The 17,903-nt window shown below is 51.2% G+C and overlaps 1 pseudogene; it reads left to right on the forward strand.

Moving 5' to 3' along the window:
* The window catches only part of LOC135306051 (zinc finger protein 271-like), a 366,476-nt pseudogene that overhangs the window by 309,998 nt on the left and 38,575 nt on the right, over nucleotides 1–17,903 (forward strand).

The following is a 17,903-nucleotide window of genomic DNA, read 5'->3' on the forward strand; positions in this document are numbered from 1 at the left end:
CGGCCACGGGCCCGTTCCTGTCCTTGAGCCGGGGCTGGCTATCCCAATATCCCAGCCCTGCCTATCCCAATATCCCAACCCTGGCTATCCCAATATCCCAGCCCTGGCCATCCCAACATCCCAGCTCTGGCTATCCCAATATCCCAGCCCTGCCTATCCCAATATCCCAACCCTGGCTATCCCAATATCCCAGCCCTAGCTATCCCAATATCCCAGCCCTGCCTATCCCAATGTCCCAACCCTGGCTATCGCAATATCCCAGCCCTGGCCATCCCAACATCCCAGCTCTGGCTATCCCAATGTCCCAGCCCTGGCTATCCCAATATCCCAGTTCTGGCTATCCCAATATCCCAGTACTGGCTATCCCAATATCCCAGCCCTGCCTATCCCAATATCCCTGCCCTGGCTATCCCAATATCCCTACCCTGGCTATCCCAATATCCCAGCTCAGCTCCCCCCACCATCCCCGCTCTCTGCGGCTCCATCCGGTCCCGGTCGCTGCCCCAGCGCTCGCAGGGGTCCCGTCCACGTCCCCCACAATCAAGGACTGGGGGACCCCGGGCCGTGTTGTATTGTGTTTTATTCTCCTTGTTCTCAGTTTGCAATGGTTCCCTGATGTAGCCCCGCTTCTTTCCTGAAAATGCTTTGCCCCAAGTGCCTTCCCTCCTCGCCCATGTCAATCCTCCCTGTGGCTGCAGAGCCATTCCCCAGTCTCCTCTCTGGGCCCCTGTCAATCCCTCGGCCTCCCTTCCCCTCTTTCCAGAATCTTCCCACAGGGGCGTGGAGTGATTGGGCAGAGGTCAGGGCCCTCCCTTAAGGTGCTTCCTCATTTGTGATCCTTCATGTCCATCTGCCCGGTTTGCACACCCCCCGTTTCCCCCATTGGTTGTTGGATGTATCTTTGCCTTGTTTGCGCCCCCGTTTCCAAGCTGGTGCAGGGGCTGAGTGTGTGCTGTGTGCAGCAGGTTGCCCTGAGGGTCAGAGCTGCCCTGAGCCCTGAAATAAATCTTGGCTTTACCCTGCCCAGAGTGGGCCCTTTCTTCCTGCAGCAGCGTCTGCCAGCTGCTCCTGTGGTTTAGGGCTGGGAGCCCCGGCCGCTCTCCTGTAGCCCGGGCACAGGGGAGTGTCCCCCGCAGTCGAGCATGTCGGGCTGGTCGGGCAGGGCCCGAATGGGCACTGAGAGGACGCGGCGACAGGGCCGGGCTGCGACAGCGCCACTGCCAGGTACTGCAGGGAGTGCAGAACTGGGGGGACAGCGAGATCGGGGGAGCTGGGGGGCTGGACGTGAGAGACTGGGGATCCAGGGGGGTCAAGAGGCCAAGGAAAGGGGGACTTGAAGGGCTGGCCGAGCTGGGAAGGAGGTTAAGGGGTCAGAGTCAAGGAAAGGGGGTGCAGGGACTGGGAGAGCTGGGATGGGGTGTGCAGGGAATCCTGTGCCCAGGAAAGGGGGTACCGGGATGTCCTGGGAGTGAAAAAAGGAGGGTCTGGGGGGTGGAAAATGCAGGAATGGGGGCCCAGGAATCCCAGGTCAGGCAAAAGGGTGGGGCTGGGTGCTGGGAGAGGCGGAGGCCAGGGGAAGTTGAGTTGGTGCCAGATAAGGGGGTGCAGGGGGGTCTCAGTTCTGGGCAATGAGGTAAAAGGGGGTCTCAGGTCTCAGGAATGGGTTGCAGGAGGGGCTCAGGGTCACGGAAATGGGGGGCAGGGACATGGAGAGGCAGAAGGGAGTTCCAGGGGGCCTGGAGCCCAGGAAAGGGGAGTCCAGGGTTTCCCAAAAAAGGTGGGACATGGCATAGGGACACCCAGGATGTTCAGGAAGGGGGAGTTCAGGGCGTGTCTGGTTTTGCAGAAGGGTGGGGCTGGGGGCAGGGAAAGGCTGGAATGGGGGTCCAAGGTGTTCCAGATCGTCCCAGGGTCAGGCACATAGGAAGTCTGGAGGTGCCCAGGGAGGTGGAGCTCAGCCCAAATATTCTGGGGAGTGCCTGGGTTGGGATTTTTTGGGGGGATGTTTGGAGAATGAAGAACTCCAAGGCAGGGCAGAAAAAGCCCCTTGGGGGGACATCGGGGGGTGGCGGTGGCGGCTGGCGGCAGAGTCAGCCTGGAGGAGCAGAGCCCTGTGTCCCCCAGGAGCCCAAAGTGGGGAGCCCAGAGAGGGGGGAGCGCCGCCATTGGCGGGAGCCTGAAGAGGCTGGAGAGGGGCAGGGGGGACTCCTTGGAGCCCCTGCAGCCCAGAGCAGAGAATGAGGGGAGAAGGGAGCCCAAAAGGGAGCCCGAAAAGCCCCGGCATCCCTGAATGGGCAGAGCGAAGAGGGGGCAGCTTTTGGGATTGCTGGGACTGCCAGCAGGCTGGGGAGGGCGGGTACCGAGGAGAAGGGGGACCCGCAATGCAAGTGTGACCCCAGCAGCTGGGACAGGGGGAACTCCCAAAGAGCAGAGAGGAGGGAGCAGGGCCGGGGAATTCCTGGGAGGCTTTTTCAAGGCTGAATCTTGGTGTTTGGGAGGTTTTTCTGGAGCCCAGATGCCCGGTAACTTGTAGAGAGGGACTTGGGTGGAAAGACTTTCAAAGTCAATGTGCTCATCCCTTGTTTTCCCCAAACCAGGATTTCCCATTGCCACTTCTTGTGAGGCAGTGAGAGAAAGGAATATGTCCCTGGACACTGAGGCAGGGGATGAGGAAGTCAGTGCCCCTTTCCCCCTCTCTCCTGCTCCATCTCCCAGCCCAGCACCGCCCCAGCTGCAGGACAGCCTGGGGGCATCTCCTTGCCCTTGCCTGTGGCCCGGAGGCAAATGCCATCCTGTCCTTGTCCTTCCTCCCCCAGAGCAGGAGCTGAGGATGGAGAGCAGGGAGGACAAATCCCTGCGGCAGAACCTCGTGGCAGAGGCCGTTTTGAGCGGCTCCATGGCGTAGGAACCCAACGGGGAGGAAAAGCCCCGGAGATGCCGCACGAGGAGGGGCTGCAAACGCAGATGGCGGGGATCTGAGGGGGAAAGAGCCAGCCTGGGCCGGGAAGGCGGCCGGAGATGGAGCCAGAGCTCAGAGCTGGTGGTCCATGAGGAAGTTCCTGATGAGGAGAAGCCCCACAAGTGCGAGGAGTGTGGGAAGAGCTTCAGGTGGAGCTCCCAGCTGATCAGGCACCAGAGGAGCCACACTGGCGAACGGCCCTACGAGTGTGATCAGTGCAGGAAGAGGTTTCAGAGCAGCTCCCATCTCCTCGTGCACCAGCGCACGCACACAGAGGAGAGGCCCTTCCGCTGCCCCGACTGCGGGCAGGGCTTCAGGCAGAGCTCCCATCTTGTCACCCACCGGCTCATCCACACTGGGGAGAGGCCCCACGAGTGTGAGGAATGTGGGAAGAGCTTCAGGCAGAGCTCCACCCTGATCAGGCACCAGAGGACCCACACTGGGGAACGGCCCTATGAGTGTGGGGAGTGTGGGAAAAGCTTCAGCCAGCGTTCCAGCCTCATTGTCCACCAAAAGATCCACTCTGGGGAGAGGCCCTATGAGTGTTCCGAGTGTGGGAAGGGGTTTCCGATCCGCTCCCATCTATTCCAGCACTATCAGAGTCACACAGAGGAGAGGGCCTTTCTCTGCCCCGACTGCGGGAAGGGATTCAGGCAGAACTGACACCTCGTCACCCACCGACGCATCCACACTGGGGAGAGGCCCTACGAGTGTCCCCAGTGTGGGAAGAGCTTCTCCTGCAGCTCTCACTTGACCCGACACCAACGGAGGCACCGATGAGGGAAGCCCTGCGAGTGCCCTGAGTGCGGGAAGAGCTTCGTGCGCTGCTCCAGCTCCATCCCCCACTGCAGGACCCACGCTGGGCACAGCCCTGGTGACCCACATTCCCTGTGATCCGTGTTGGGAACACACCTGCCTGATTGTCCTTTTGGTTTGGCTTTAATTTTTTTCTTTTCTTCCTCTCTTTGCCCTCCAAAAGGCAAGATGGATGGATCTGTCACCACAAAACAACTCAAATCCAACCGAAAACAACTGAATTTTAACCCATGAAGGCTCAATCCCTCCTCAAATTGCTTGTTCCCTCCTCAAAAAAACTCAATCCCAGGCCAAACTCACTCCATTCCACAGCCACCAGGGTGAGATGGGGTTGGAAAGGGATTGGGAGAAGTGGGATCCCAATTGGGAGCGGTGGGATGGGGATTGTGTGGGGCTGGCTGGGTGGGATGTATTTGACAGCAAATAAAACTTTCAGAGTTACTGATTTCTGTCCCATTCATTTTCAGTCAGTTCTGTTTGCAGAGTGCCTCCTCCTCAGCTGATTAATTTGCTTTAAAAATCCCATTTTTTAAATCATCTAACCCAAACAATCCAAAAACCAATATCCAAATAAAAGCACTCACCTACAATTAAATTTTAAAAAATAATTGGAATTGTTTTAGAGTACTTAAGGGTGTTATTAAAGTTTAATTGTTTGGTTAAAATGTAGGAGAAATTCTAGTGGTGCTTGGTTTTGTGTTTAGAATATTTGTAATATGAATTACAGGCGTGTTAGATTGTATGATAGTTTAGGCGTGTTAGATTGTATGATAGTTTTTTTAGATATTTTTAATCTAAGGTATATTAGTTATTGCATTAAAATTTTCAGAAGATATTTCTTAGTATATAATTTGTTTATATTTATTGGTAATATGATAGTAATAGTTATTGTTGTTTTCGCTTGAATCATTGGAGTATCGGAAGGAAAAATATTTCATTTTTATTATAATTGATTTCATTGTAATTATAGTTTATTGATTTATAATTTTGTTATCAGTTGTTGAGAGGATAGGAAGGAAGTTCAAGGGCAGGAGCATCTTTTTCCTCAGCTTGTGCAGGCCACGTCTGGGTGCTATTCAGCCCAGAGCTATGGGATAATATTGTAGTGCCTCCCACACACATTCTGCCTCCAAGAAAAGTTTGGCTTGGCTTCTTAGAGTGAAATAAATAGAAGCGTAATAAAATGGACAGTTAAACTGATCCCTCTGGAATGACTCTCTTGCTTTCCAGTGTCAATCCTGCACCTCATGCTCCCAAGGCTTGGTATGAACAAGTGTCTGAGATTGCTTAAAAATTCCCAGGCAAGGTTCAGTAAAAACCAGATTGAATATTAAGCAACAGCTCAAGAAAATTCATTGGCAACATTCACATTATTACTTACTGCTTGGTTAAGGAACAACATGGGGAAAAAAGCAAGGAACAAAATTCAGTCAATCAAATGAGAAACATTCTGAGAATTGTGTGTGTGTGTGTGTGTGTGTGTGTGTGTGTTTAGGTGTGTTTGAGAAAGGGACAGAAAGGACAAGGATCAAAAGGAATACGGCCTAAAAGCTTAACAGCACTCGAGCTGAGCAGTGGTTAAACTGGAGCCTCCAGGAGTGGGGCTCTTGGCCCAGGATCCATGGCTGCTCAGTCATGCTGCCAGTGCAGCAAGCTTGAGAGCGCGCTGGCTCTGCGAGGCCCCACTCAGAGGGAGGTTGCTGCTGGCACCTCTGGGCTCCAGGAGAGCCCCAAGGGCCTCCTTTGGGAGCGCTGTTCATGGGCCACAGGCGAGGGGCCTCAGCCATCAAGGCTTCATCGTGGCCGCACCGTGGGTCAGCAGCCTGGCTCTGAGAGTGGGAGAAGGAGGATGTCATGCCTTTGAGGCAGGAAAAGCGGTTTCCAAGGCAGTTCACAGGACACCCCAGGAGCTCGTCAGACAGCACAAGTGCCTGGCAGCGCTCGGTGTCTCTGGGAAGCTCAAGAGGAGCTGGGCCCAGGGGCTGCTCAGCAAGGCCCAGGCCTGACAAGCTTTTCTCAGGTCACCGTGTGGCCGGACAAGGCCGGGGCTACTCACCACCACAATCTGAAGCACGAGGTTTTGATGTAGGGTAAAAAGCCATGGCCCAGTGGAAGTGGGCCGTGTCCTCAGGCCTGTGGGAGAATCACAATGCAGATCCTTGTGCTACTGATTCCATCTCTCCCACTTTTCTGAGTTCTTGGTGGCAAGGTCATTTAGGTCACACAGCTCTCTGAAGCTTTCTGCAGATGAATTAAAGTGAGATTACACGTACCAAATCGTGTTCTGTCACAGTTTAACTGATTGATTTAAGAAATTTCTGGAGCAGAAAACTTGCTTCCTCAGATATTTACTGTGTGTGGCACCAAGCACAGAGGAGAGATTTAATGTCAAAGGCATGACCCAGGCAATGCTCTTTTGACAAGTTCTGCCCTGAGCTTTCCTGAGGAAGATCTGAAAGGTTCAATGTCACTAGCACAAGCTCCTGCAGTGGCTGCTGGCCAGCAGAGCAGGGCTGGCAGCTGTGCAACAAGTGTTGCCACAAGCAGCAACTCAGCCAGGGCAGCAAATCAAGAGCTGGGAAGGAGCTGATCTGAAGGCCAAACCTCCTTAGCTCCTAAAAGAGCTGGAACAGTTCCTCATTCCAATGAGGTGCAGTGTTGGACACAGCTCTGTGTGAGCACTGGACACAAGTTGCTCCCACTGAGTGCTGTGATGGTTTCTGCAGGAGCTCTGGGCTCCTGTGTGTGCTGGACACAATGAGGAGAGAAGGAGCCAAGTGCACTGACACACCTTTGCCTTGAGCATGACCCGGCCTGCACCAAACACACTGCAAGCTTTCCCCTTTGGCCCATGTCTCAAAATGTCAGGTCAGCTGTTGGACGACTCAGGTTGGTTTGGTGTCAAAGAATTTCCCTCAGAAATGCTGGGTTTGTCTTCCTCTGTGCCGTCCCCTCAGCAGCCTTGGGGCTGCTCCTGTGTGAAGCCATGTGTCTCACACAGTTTGGGAGAACTTAATACAGGACACTCTGCAATGAGTCGTCTCCTCTAAAGTGTTCCAACAATCCCCTCCCAGTAACAGGAAATGAATACTAATAGATGAAAGTGGAAAAAAATTGCAACAGTTTATTAACAAGCGGAATAGCTGAAAAGCAAGCAAAAAGGCCAGTGAGTTCTAGATATCAAACTGCCAGACCTCACCGTCCCCCTGCTGGGACAAAGACCCAGAATGCCGGAGGAAAATCCCCCCAGGACACGCGTTACAAGGTGGTGCTGGGTTCTCCCTCAGGAAGAACAGGAGCTGTCACGGAGCAGCTCCAGCAGCAGATGAAAGCTCCATGCTTGTCCAGCGTCGACTTTCTCCCAGAGGCAGAGCTCTGTGGAGCGGTCACGGCAGGTGAAGCAGCTGGGCTGGAGCCCCTCGGTGTCTTTTCTCCCCGGCGTGGCTCAGCTCACGCTCTCGGGCTGGGAGCCGGGCTGCTCCACTTCTGCTGGCACCATGTCCCTGGGCTTGGGACAGTTTTCTGCCAGGTGAGCCCAGCATGCTGTTACACAGATCTCTCATAAAGGCCCAAACCAACTCCAAACACTCTGCCTACAGCAGCGTTTCACAAAGGGCTGCAGAAATCCAGGACAGCTGCAAGTGAGTGTCAGACGGCTTTTGTCTTGTTCTTGCCAGCAGAATTCTTGATGAACTGATGTAACACAGGAGCTGTGTTTTTTTATTGAAATATTTCATGATGAGTAACAAGCCTTGGGAGCATGAGGCACAGGACTGATGTGTGAAAGCATGAGCATATCCTCCAAAGTGACCAGTTTAATTGTCCATTTTATTACCCTTGTATTTATTCCACACTAATAAGCAAACTCAAGCTTTGCTTGGATATAAAACAGGCACGGCATAACCTACGGTCTCTTGCAGGGTCACCAGGGCTGGCAGTGACAAAGCAGGCAGTCTGCTTCATTGGGAATCACTACAGATCTGCATCACAATGTGTTTTTAAGTAGCATGGTATTATTAAGATCTCCTTTTCTGCATGAGATACAAAAAGGAGGTTCTGAAATTATTTCCATGCAAGCAGGCAGTAAATAACTGACCCTGCTATCCTAAGAAAGCTTTGGCTTTTGCAATTGCACTCTTCCCATTCATCTTTTGACGCAGACACTCCAGGTTTTCCCCACACCCCTGCAAGGCTGGCAATCCCTGTTTCCCATTTACTGTTCTTCCCTAGAGCAAGTACAGTGGCTGCTTTGAAACTAAAAGCCCTGAGATCTGGGCATCTTGAAGGAGCATGAAATGCTAATTAAGTGTTCCCATTGGTAATACCCAGGTCTGCACTTCCCAGAGCTCTGAAGCAGCAGCAGGAGGGCCATGCATCATTCCTGTTGGTGGATGTTCATGTTTCTGGTGTGCAAGAGCAATGCCTTTGAGGAGGGACAAAAATGCCCCTATTCAAACAGTGGCTGTGCAAGGAGATGTGAAGTTTCACTGCCTTTTTTAGGATAGTTTAGAAAGATCTAAGGATCTATGAGATCCATACTGTTGCATGGAGCAGGTCCCTAATTTTGTCTCCAGAGAAATCCCCAAAGGACACATCGGCTCTGCTGGTGATGGCAACCCCATAAGCTCGTGGACTTGTTTTCCCTGCAACATGCCACCCTGCCTGGGCTTTACTAGGCCAGGACTAGACCCATAGCTATGCCAACACATGCAGCCATGTGACACAGAGTCAGACAGAGTTCTCCTTCAGAAAACTCAATTAACACATTCACATGCAGTTTCTTTAGAACATCAGAAGATGGCCGCCATGAGGGCTTTGCTGTTAAAAGGTTACAGTTTGCACTGGGCCCAGAAGGCAAAACAAATTGAAATGTGAAGTTTAAATCTTCAAATGACTATGAAAGGAAACTGTAGAATAACTTCTGGAAAGGCAGCATTGTCAATGATCATGCAGCCCACCAAGAGCTGGAGTGGAATCTAGAATTGCTTGTTCCAGCTATGCAGAAATTCATTACCCTGGCAAGCACCAGTCCATGGCAACATATGATCCCATAGCCCTGGGCAGAAGGGCACCCAGGCTGGAGTGGCAATAGATTTGAGGAACCCTTGTCACTTGTTATTGGCCTCACAGCCCACTCATCCCTTGGCAAGCAAGTTGCAAAAGACACTGTTGGACTGCTGTCCTGGGTAAATATACATACAGATGACTATTCCAAAGTAGGGCATCTTTTCCCAGTGAAATACACATCCTCCTCTTACCTATGAAATTGTGCCTGAAGTCACCTGTGAGCCAGATCTGTGTGAGATTGCAAAGGAGCAAAGCTTTGGCATTTGGGCACACTTCTCTTGGTTTCTTTGCTCTGGCCTTCTGAGAGCACACAACATATCCAGGTAGAAATCTTTTGACTATACAGGATCTTTTGGTTCCATTGTCCCCCAAACATGTCAATGTGTGGCCCTGTTGTAATTCCAATTTAAAAAGAGTAGCACAAATGACACAAAAAAAACGTGGCAAAAGAGGAAGAGGAGATGTGCAGTGAAGAAAGGATGTGGTGAGACACTGGCACATCAAGCAAGCTGCACTCCCATAATCTCTAGGCTGGCAGGTCCTGGTCTCACATTCTCCTTTTGGTTTATTTAATTATTATTTTTTTAATAACGAAAATAAAATATATAGAATTAAAAATATGTCATCAAAATTTAAAGATACAATCAAACCCTTTATTCAAAACGACATCTAAATATCAGAATATATATCCATATCTAACTATGAAGCCAAACACATAAATCCTATTCTTGTGACACTCTTCAGACAGGCATCAGCTTCTTCTTGAGCTTGGAGGAATTAGAGCTCTTCTGGATGGGAGACAAAGACTTTGTGGGTAAGAGAACATTGCAAGTGTCCAGAGAAAACTGCTTGGTAAGGCTGTAGGCAGTCAGATCTGCAAAGGGGAGACACAAAATGCAACAGAGCCAGCAATACAAAAGAAAATCATCTGAAGCTCCATATTTCATGGGACAGACTTCCTGGAAACTTCTAAATAGCTGCATATGGAAACATGCTCTTGCTGGCAGACACTTGGAGTAGGCCATAGGAAAAACCCTGCCCCACTTCCACAGAGGCACCCCAGGAACAGCCTGGCCTCTGGGCTGCCCTGGGACAGCAGGGAGCCCCGAGCCCTGTGCTCTCCAGCAATGGCTCAGCTGCACATGCACCCTCCTGCTCCTCTCCCTGCCCCACAGCTGAGCAGCCCTCCAGCTGCACGGGGCACTGGCAGCAGCACAGCTCATTGCTGGGCCACATGCAGGGCACAGCTGTTCCCTGGCAATGTGCACAGCCTGGCTGGGCTGCCACAAGACCCTTCCTCCCAGCAGAGAGCGGCCCAGCTCCCCCCTCACCTCTCTGTGAGCCTGAGCCATGTTCACCTTGTCCTCAGTCTGGAGTTGCTTCAGGCCCCGCATGTCATGACTAAGAAGGGAAGTGGAGAGAGCAGGGGCAGATGCAAACCCTTCCTTAGGCATCCACAGCTTTTCTGGGCAACTTGTTCCCAGTGCCTCAACAGCCTCACTGTAGAGAATTTCTTCCTAGAAAATTGCAAAGAGGATAAAAATGCTTCTGTAAATCCATCAGCAACAAAAGGAGGGCTAAGGAGAATCTCTGTCTTTTCCTGGATGTGGGTGGAAACACAGAACACACGATGAGGAAAAGACTGAAGGCCTTAGTGCACTCTTCCCTGGGTAAAAACTGTCAGGATGGCCAGGCCCAGGGAGGGGTGGAATTCAATGGAATTAAATCCAGCTGGTGCCTGGTCACAGGTGGTGTTCCCCAGGGCTCAGTACTGGGACCAGTTGTGTTTCTCATCTTTGCCAACGATGGGAAAGAGAGGATCAAGGGCACCGCAGGCAGTTTACAGACAATGCCAAGCTGGGTGGGAGTGCTGATCTGCCAGAGGGATCTGGACAAGCTGGATCATGGGCTGAGGCCACTTGCGTGAGGTTCAAGAAGGTGAAGTGCCCGTCCTCCACTGGAGCCACAGCACCCCCATGGATGGCTGCAGGCTGGGGGCAGAGTGGCTGGGAAGCCGCCCAGCAGAAGAGCACCTGGGGGTGCTGGTTGGCAGTGGCTGAGAGCCAGGGTGCCCAGGTGGCCAAGAATGCCAATAGCATCCCGTCCTGGGATAGGCTTTAGGGGTGGCCTTGGCAGTGTCAGCAGTCTCAAATTATTGGAAAGACTCTATGATCTTAAAGGTCTTTTCCAATGGAAAAAGTTCTGCAATTCTAAACCTCCATTTGTGCTTTTGAAGGATGCAGTCCCAAATAGACCTGCATTTGTGTTTTTAAGGAATTTAGCATTGACCTCTCCTTGAAAGTAATAGGAATCAGGCTTTAAATGTTCTCAAAGCACTTTTATTCCTTGATCTTAAGCTGTGTGTTTGAATTGAGGTGCTTTCGTACAGGAAGGTTGGACCATGGTATAAATACAGGCAATTTAGCTGCAATGGCACTTGTTTCATCTGCTTTTCTGCTTCCTTTTCCCATGGGTGGCAGATTTGGGAGTATTTTCTTGTGCATTGACTTCAGGCTCAGACTTGCTCATGGATGTGCTGTAAAATCTTATCTACCCCTTAGTGAAAAATGCTTGCAAACTGGTGGGAATTGCTAGAGACAAGAATTACAAACCGGTCCCCAGTATGATTAGCCCAGTGTCCCTGCTTAAATCAGGTATGCTTGTATTAAAAAGGAGCAAACTATTCTAACTCTCCTGCCCACTCCCCTTTAAAAAAATTTTTTTGTACCTGTTGGGGCAAGTCCTGTGTGCCATTCCAAGTCTGTTATCAAATGTGTGAAGTGATGCTGCTGCTGTAGCAGCAGCCTGAGTTGAGTGGGAGCAACTCCAAAGCACTGGGTTCTACAGCAGTGGGCATGGTGGGAGGCTTGCCTCTGCTGCCATGGCCATCCAGCCATGGGGAGAGCAGCTGCTGGGGCTTCCCCCTTCTGCCAACAGCAGTCTGCCTCCAACACGTGGACTGTATGGCCATGATTTTGCCAGAAAGTGGGAAATGCATCGTTTGAATGTATTTTGATGTTGTCTGACATCACCTGACTGGAGCGGTTTGGTGGGCAGGACGCCCTGTGGGCAGGGCCATGGCAGGGATCAGTGGCTGGCACTGGCAGTGTTATTTTCCCAGGCAGGCTCCTGACACAGCTGTGGGGGAAGGCAGCAGCAGCTGTATCAGCCCAGCGAGCAGCAGCACATGGAGGACACCCTCATTTTCAAAGAGCCCATCACCCCCTTTGCTCTCCCATGGCAGCACAAGATGATTCCAGCAGGTGAAGGGCTGCCGCAGCCTGGAGACTCCTTCAGCCAGCACTTGTTGCAATCTCCTTGCTGCAGCTGTCCTGGAGAATTCTATTCTTTGAATAGACAGGAGACATGAGACTTGAAGAAATAATATTGCAGATGCAGAAAAAGGGATCAGACCCACTGGTCCCATGGCTCAGGCTTAGTTTTGCCAAATCAAGCAGGATTAGTTTTATCCACTTTTTTCAGAATAACCTGCTCTGTGCTATTTCCATCATGAAAAGTTGGAATTGTCAGGAACTGCCAAGATCAGAAATGTTTTGAGGCAGATCATGTTTATGTTGGGTTTGGGTGTTTATGCAAAAAAGCAAGCAGGGAATAAACCCCTAGAACAATGAAGCAGAGCAAAAGTGGAATATTTGGATGGTCAATTTGTTCTCTAAAGCTATCGTCCAGCTGAATTCTGGGGTCATCTACTGGGGAGTGCAAAGCTGCTTTTACTTCCACGGCCCGGTGCCATTGTTTGTGTCCCAGCACTTTGTTTGATGTGAAGAGAAATTTACCAATTCCCACACCAACCAGCTGCAACCCAGATCTGAGTGGGAATTACAGAAATAAATTACAGAAATGAATTTACAGAAATAAAGGACTTGAAAAGTAGCTTTGGAGAGGGTTTACTTCCTAGACAGTGTGAAAGCCTCAGGCCTGGCCAGGCTGGGCTCAGGGCTGGCTGCCCTTGGGAAGGGAAGGGGATGGAGTTGGGGTGGGGTTTTGCAGCCATGGAAATGAGAGAGCCACGGGCTATTGCATCACAAAGGGGCAGCCCCATGGGCTATTGTGTCACAAAGGGGCAGCCCCACGCTGGGGCTGTGAAGGCTGTGCAGGTTGTGGTTGGCACGGCCGCAGCGGCAGCAGACGCGTCTGGCTCTGCCTCTCTGTGCCGAGCGCTGGCGATCGGAGTCACCCGGCCTTGTTCTGAGGCTGGGCACCAAGCTCCTGTCGCTGTCAGCTCTGAGAGTGTTCCCAGAGTCAAACCCAGATCCTTCTGCCAGGCAGAAGCACGGGTTTGAAGATGGACTTTAGTGGAAAAGGAAAAACCTCTGAAGGAAAAGGTGAGGATAGGAAGGAGCTGAAAGGCTGAAGCCAAATGGAAAACAAATCCCACCATATTTCAGGGAAAACTGCTCCGTGGTGGTCAGTGCTGGCTCTTTGTCAGAGTAGGTGGCTGACAGCTACAGAGGATCCTGCAAGGGCGCCCATGGAATCACAACATTCTGTCATTAGTTTACTCTGCTTTCTCCTGTTTGACAGTAGCCAAATCAGTCATACTGTCAGCCAGGACAGGGACTGTGGCCACAGCTGCCCACAAACTGGACATGGCCATGAGATTCAAGTCCTGTTGCTTTCTTTACCATCAATGTTGGGTCTCAGTACAGAAAAATTTCCTGTTCTTCCTCTGCTTGCTGATGGGGTCCCACCCAGGGGATGGTATTACGGTGGTACAGAAACACCAATAAGGCCTGCCTGCTTGCTGAGAGGTCTTTGTGGTTTTCAGAAATAGCAGTCACAGCTGTGTGGGTCTTTCCTAGGGATTCCCAGAAGGCCAGCCTCAAGAAGGAATTTTTTTCCCTCTTATCTTTGGAGCCTTCCACCTTTCCCTTCACACTTGCTAACTCAATACTGTTGAGAGGAATGTAACGCAGACCAGTTTCATGAAAAAGAAAACCAAAGAAATTTTCCCAATAATTAAAAATTATTCCCATCGAGTGCCATACCTATTAGATGTGTTGATGATAAAAGTGGGCCTTCACATAACTCACTTCTTCCCTTGAGAGCATGGCTCAGCCTCACACAGAGGTGAGGGGGGAGCTGGGCCGCTCTCTGCTGGGAGGAAGGGTCTTGTGGCAGCCCAGCCAGGCTGTGCACATTGCCAGGGAACAGCTGTGCCCTGCATGTGGCCCTGCAATGAGCTGTGCTGCTGCCAGTGCCCCGTGCAGCTGGAGGGCTGCTCAGCTGTGGGGCAGGGAGAGGAGCAGGAGGGTGCATGTGCAGCTGAGCCATTGCTGGAGAGCACAGGGCTCTGGGCTCCCTGCTGTCCCAGGGCAGCCCAGAGCCCAGGCTGTTCCTGGGGTGCCTCTGTGGAAATGGGGCAGGGTTTTCCCCTGGGCTGTCTCCAGTGTCTGCCCGTAGGACCATGCTTCCCTGTCCAGCTCTTTAGAAGTTTCCAGGAAATGTGTCCCATGAAATATGGAGCTTCAGATGTTTTAGGTTTGCATTGTGGCCTCTGTTACATTTTTGTCTCCACTTTGCAGGCCTGACTGGCTACCCTCTCGCCAAGAGGTTTTCTCTGGCAAATCCCTCTATGCTCCTTCCCTCCAAGCCATTGCCTCCCATCCAGAAGAGCTCTCCTTCTACCACACCAAGTCAGACATGCAGTGGAGAGCAGGAGAATGGGAAAAATGGCAGTGGCTGTGACGAGCACCGGGCAAAAATACAGGAGCTGAGCTCAGAGAGCAAAGGCCATAAGGTAAAGAGACCAAGCTAATCCTGTGTGGTAAATTTTCAATTTCTTTGCTGTAGGTAGAACTCTGAGATGTTTTTGCTGACAGGAAGTGACCCTTTCACTGAAGTTTTAACAGGTCCCGATTTGGATCCTTAGCTGGGCCAGACATGATGGGATATGAAGGAAAGGTGCCTATGCACGTGCTGCCTCCACCCCCCTTCCTGGCCATGGCATGGGGGCTCAGGAAGAACTTGGGCAGGCAGATAATTTCCAGAGAGCAGCAGGGCAAGGAGCTCTGCTGGACTTCCTAAATGCCAGTGAGCCTGAGATGATGGATGTGTGGGAGCTGGAGAGCAGCAAGCATCCCGAGAGCTCAGCAGCAGCATCTGGGCTCAAAGGCTGCTGGGGAAGTGTAGGAGGGAAGGGCAGCAGCAGCAGAAGAGAGGGGCTTGAGAAAAGCAGGTTTTGTCATCCTGCAGAATGGCTTTGTGGGGATGTGCTGTGGATCAATACTGGCTGTTGGGTGCCTAAGGGTCAGAGAGACAACAGTGATCTAAACCCATTCCCATGCCATCCAGAAGGCCAGTGGCAACAGTGGCACACCAGGATATCTTGATGTCAAACTTGTGGATGCCAGCTGGGAATGTAGCCACACTTGCAGAGAAATGAGCATGAAGGGAGAGGGGGCAAATCTGGGGCATGGTCTCTCCCTCACCACTTCCCTTTCCTTGGTCAACTTTCCCTGTCCTAGGCCAAGCTGCTCCATAGGTTTGGCTTTTCCAGCCAGATCCAAATCAATTGCACAGCTAGATGTCTTGAGGCATGAAGGGGGGCAAGGCTGGATGCTTGATCTGAGCCCTGTGTTCTACTCTTTCCAGGCTGCCTTGCTGCATTCCATTGGTGGGGATATGAAGAAGGGGTCACTGGGACTGCCTTTGGTCCCCCCAATAGGCAAGGCAGGAAGTCCCCCTGTGGGCAGTGCTGCGGGGTCCCTGCCAAGCTCTCCCCAGCTGGATTCCCAGGATTCCAGGGAGATGAGGTAAGCCAAGGTGTCTGCTGCTCCAGTGTGCTGTTCACCTCACTCCTCCCATCTCGTGTGATTATTTTGCACAGTCAGCTGTCCCGTGTATGTATGCAAACATCTGTATTTTCACCATCTTGCCCATCTGTGATGATCCAGCACAATGTCAATCCCAACACCAATGCCCCAAGAGCAGGGGCTGTGGTGGGGAAGAGGAGGAAGGGCTTAAAAGCTCCTCAAGATGCGTCCAGGGCTGGACTTGGCTATTGATTGCCTCTGCAGTGGTTGTGATGTCATTTGGTAGTTGTACTGCATGGGTCTGGATCCTGAAGATCCTTGAATGCTGTGATCCTTGACTGTCAACTTCTGTAAACAGGAGAATGTTTGGGCAAATATTGGCTCCTGGAGAGGTGTCTGCAACTTCAGGTGCTGCTTCTGTAATCTTCAAGTGTAAATTCAAGGTGCCTGGGCCTCCACTGTGAAATGAGATCCCAGAGAAATTTTGGGATATAGATGTATAATCTGATTGATGTTTAATATTTTGATCTGAGCTTAAGATCAAACAGGGCAAATTGCTTGAGAAGAGGCATAGGACTGTACCTGATGGAAAGGTACTGGCTTGGATATGTATGAGAAAATGAGGCTGTCAAGCTGATCCAAGTGATAACAATAAAGAAGGAGTCACAGAAGTATCCTTCCAATTGAAAATGGTAGGGCTTTGAAAGTGTGATCTGAATATCCTTCCCTAAGAGCTGAGTTGGAAAAAGCCTTTTTGTTCTGGAAAGAGCCAGATGGTGTAATGTCATTCTCAGGAGACAGCGGTGCTCTGACCACATGTAGAACAAGGCTGTCACCAGGGTAATGCAGGAGCAGGCAAAGTCAAGCTTTGGCAGCAGTACAAAAGTAGCTGCCCTCCATACAGACTCGTGTCTCAGCTCAGCAGCTCTTGCTGCTTCAGAGAGGCTCTAGGAACCACTTGGCTCCAAAAGGAGAGGCAGCAGACTTGGGGAGTTTTGATGCCAGTTGAAGAATGACTGCTGTGTTTCAGCCAGAGCTTGGCCAGCTCTGTGTGACTCCAGAAACAGAAAGCCCAAGGACGGTTAATCAGCTTGGAATCTTCTTGGGTTTATGTGTTGCATTCCCCCCTTCATCACAGTGACCATGCTAATAACTTTGCCTCCTTTCATGGTACGCCCTTTCCCTCCCTTCTCTTTCTACCTCCTCATATGTTCTTTTGTCCTCTATTTTCTCCAGGCCAAGACCCAGCAGCAGAAGCAAAGAGAACAGCTCTGAGGATGCAGGTAGGTAGAGGGCATGCCTGTCCTAAAATAACCATTGTAGTCTTGCCTCAGAGGTGACATTTGGAGAGCTTGGTTAAAACCCATTCTTTTGAAAATTTCATTAAATTAATTTCAATTCCTTGATGGGTTCACTGGAGTCTCCCAGAGTCCAGTCCCTGCGAGTGTGCTCTGGTGGTGCAGTGAAAATTCCTCCAGTGGGAAGTGTTGGGTGGCAAGAGCTGGAGTGGTGGCTCGGGGCCCTGGAAATGCAGTGCAGGAAAAGGAAACATTCCTCTTTTTCCTGCACATGCCTTTTATCTTCCTGAAGCCTTCCTAGTATCACACTTAGTAGGGAAAATGAAGTCATTTAGCATGAAATGAGAAATGTTACCACTCCTTTCTCCTGCTTTTGAAGGAGAATACCTTTCCTTGGGGCAGTTTCTGAGCTGAACCCTTTGAGATCTGGAGGAGATTCATGGGCACTGCCTGGTTTTGCACTGGCAGAAATAGGGAAAGCTCCTATGACAGAAAGTCCTTTTGAATTTTCCAGTGAAGGAGAAGGAGGCTTCCAGGTGGATGCAGCTTAGGCAGGGTGTGAGTTTGTCATCCTCTGAGAGCACAAGAACAAAGCCACCCGTGGCAGGTTCACAATGACAAATCTCTTCCCTGGCTGTCTCTGCCTGTGTCAGTGCTGCAGGCTGAGGCTGGGGGAGGAGATGCCTTCTGCCTTGTCCCTGTCCCTGCCTTGCCTGATCCCTGACAAGTGGAATGTGCCAGACAAAATGCAGTCTCTGGTGCATCTGGGCCAGCCAATGCTTTCAAGTTGAAAGCCCCAGTGACACTGTTGTTGTTCCTTTGCCATCTCGGGGCGTGTCATGCTAGGAGAGATGAGACTTGGAGAAATAATTCTGCTGATGCAGAAAAAGGGATCAGATCCCCTGGTCCATTTGGGGATCAGAGCTAGGTCTGCCAAATCCTGGGTGTGGCCCCTTTGGAATGACTCTTTATTTCCTGATATGAAGC

The sequence above is a fragment of the Passer domesticus genome, chromosome 8 (genome assembly GCF_036417665.1).
Source record: "Passer domesticus isolate bPasDom1 chromosome 8, bPasDom1.hap1, whole genome shotgun sequence".
Taxonomy (NCBI): Eukaryota; Metazoa; Chordata; class Aves; order Passeriformes; family Passeridae; genus Passer; species Passer domesticus.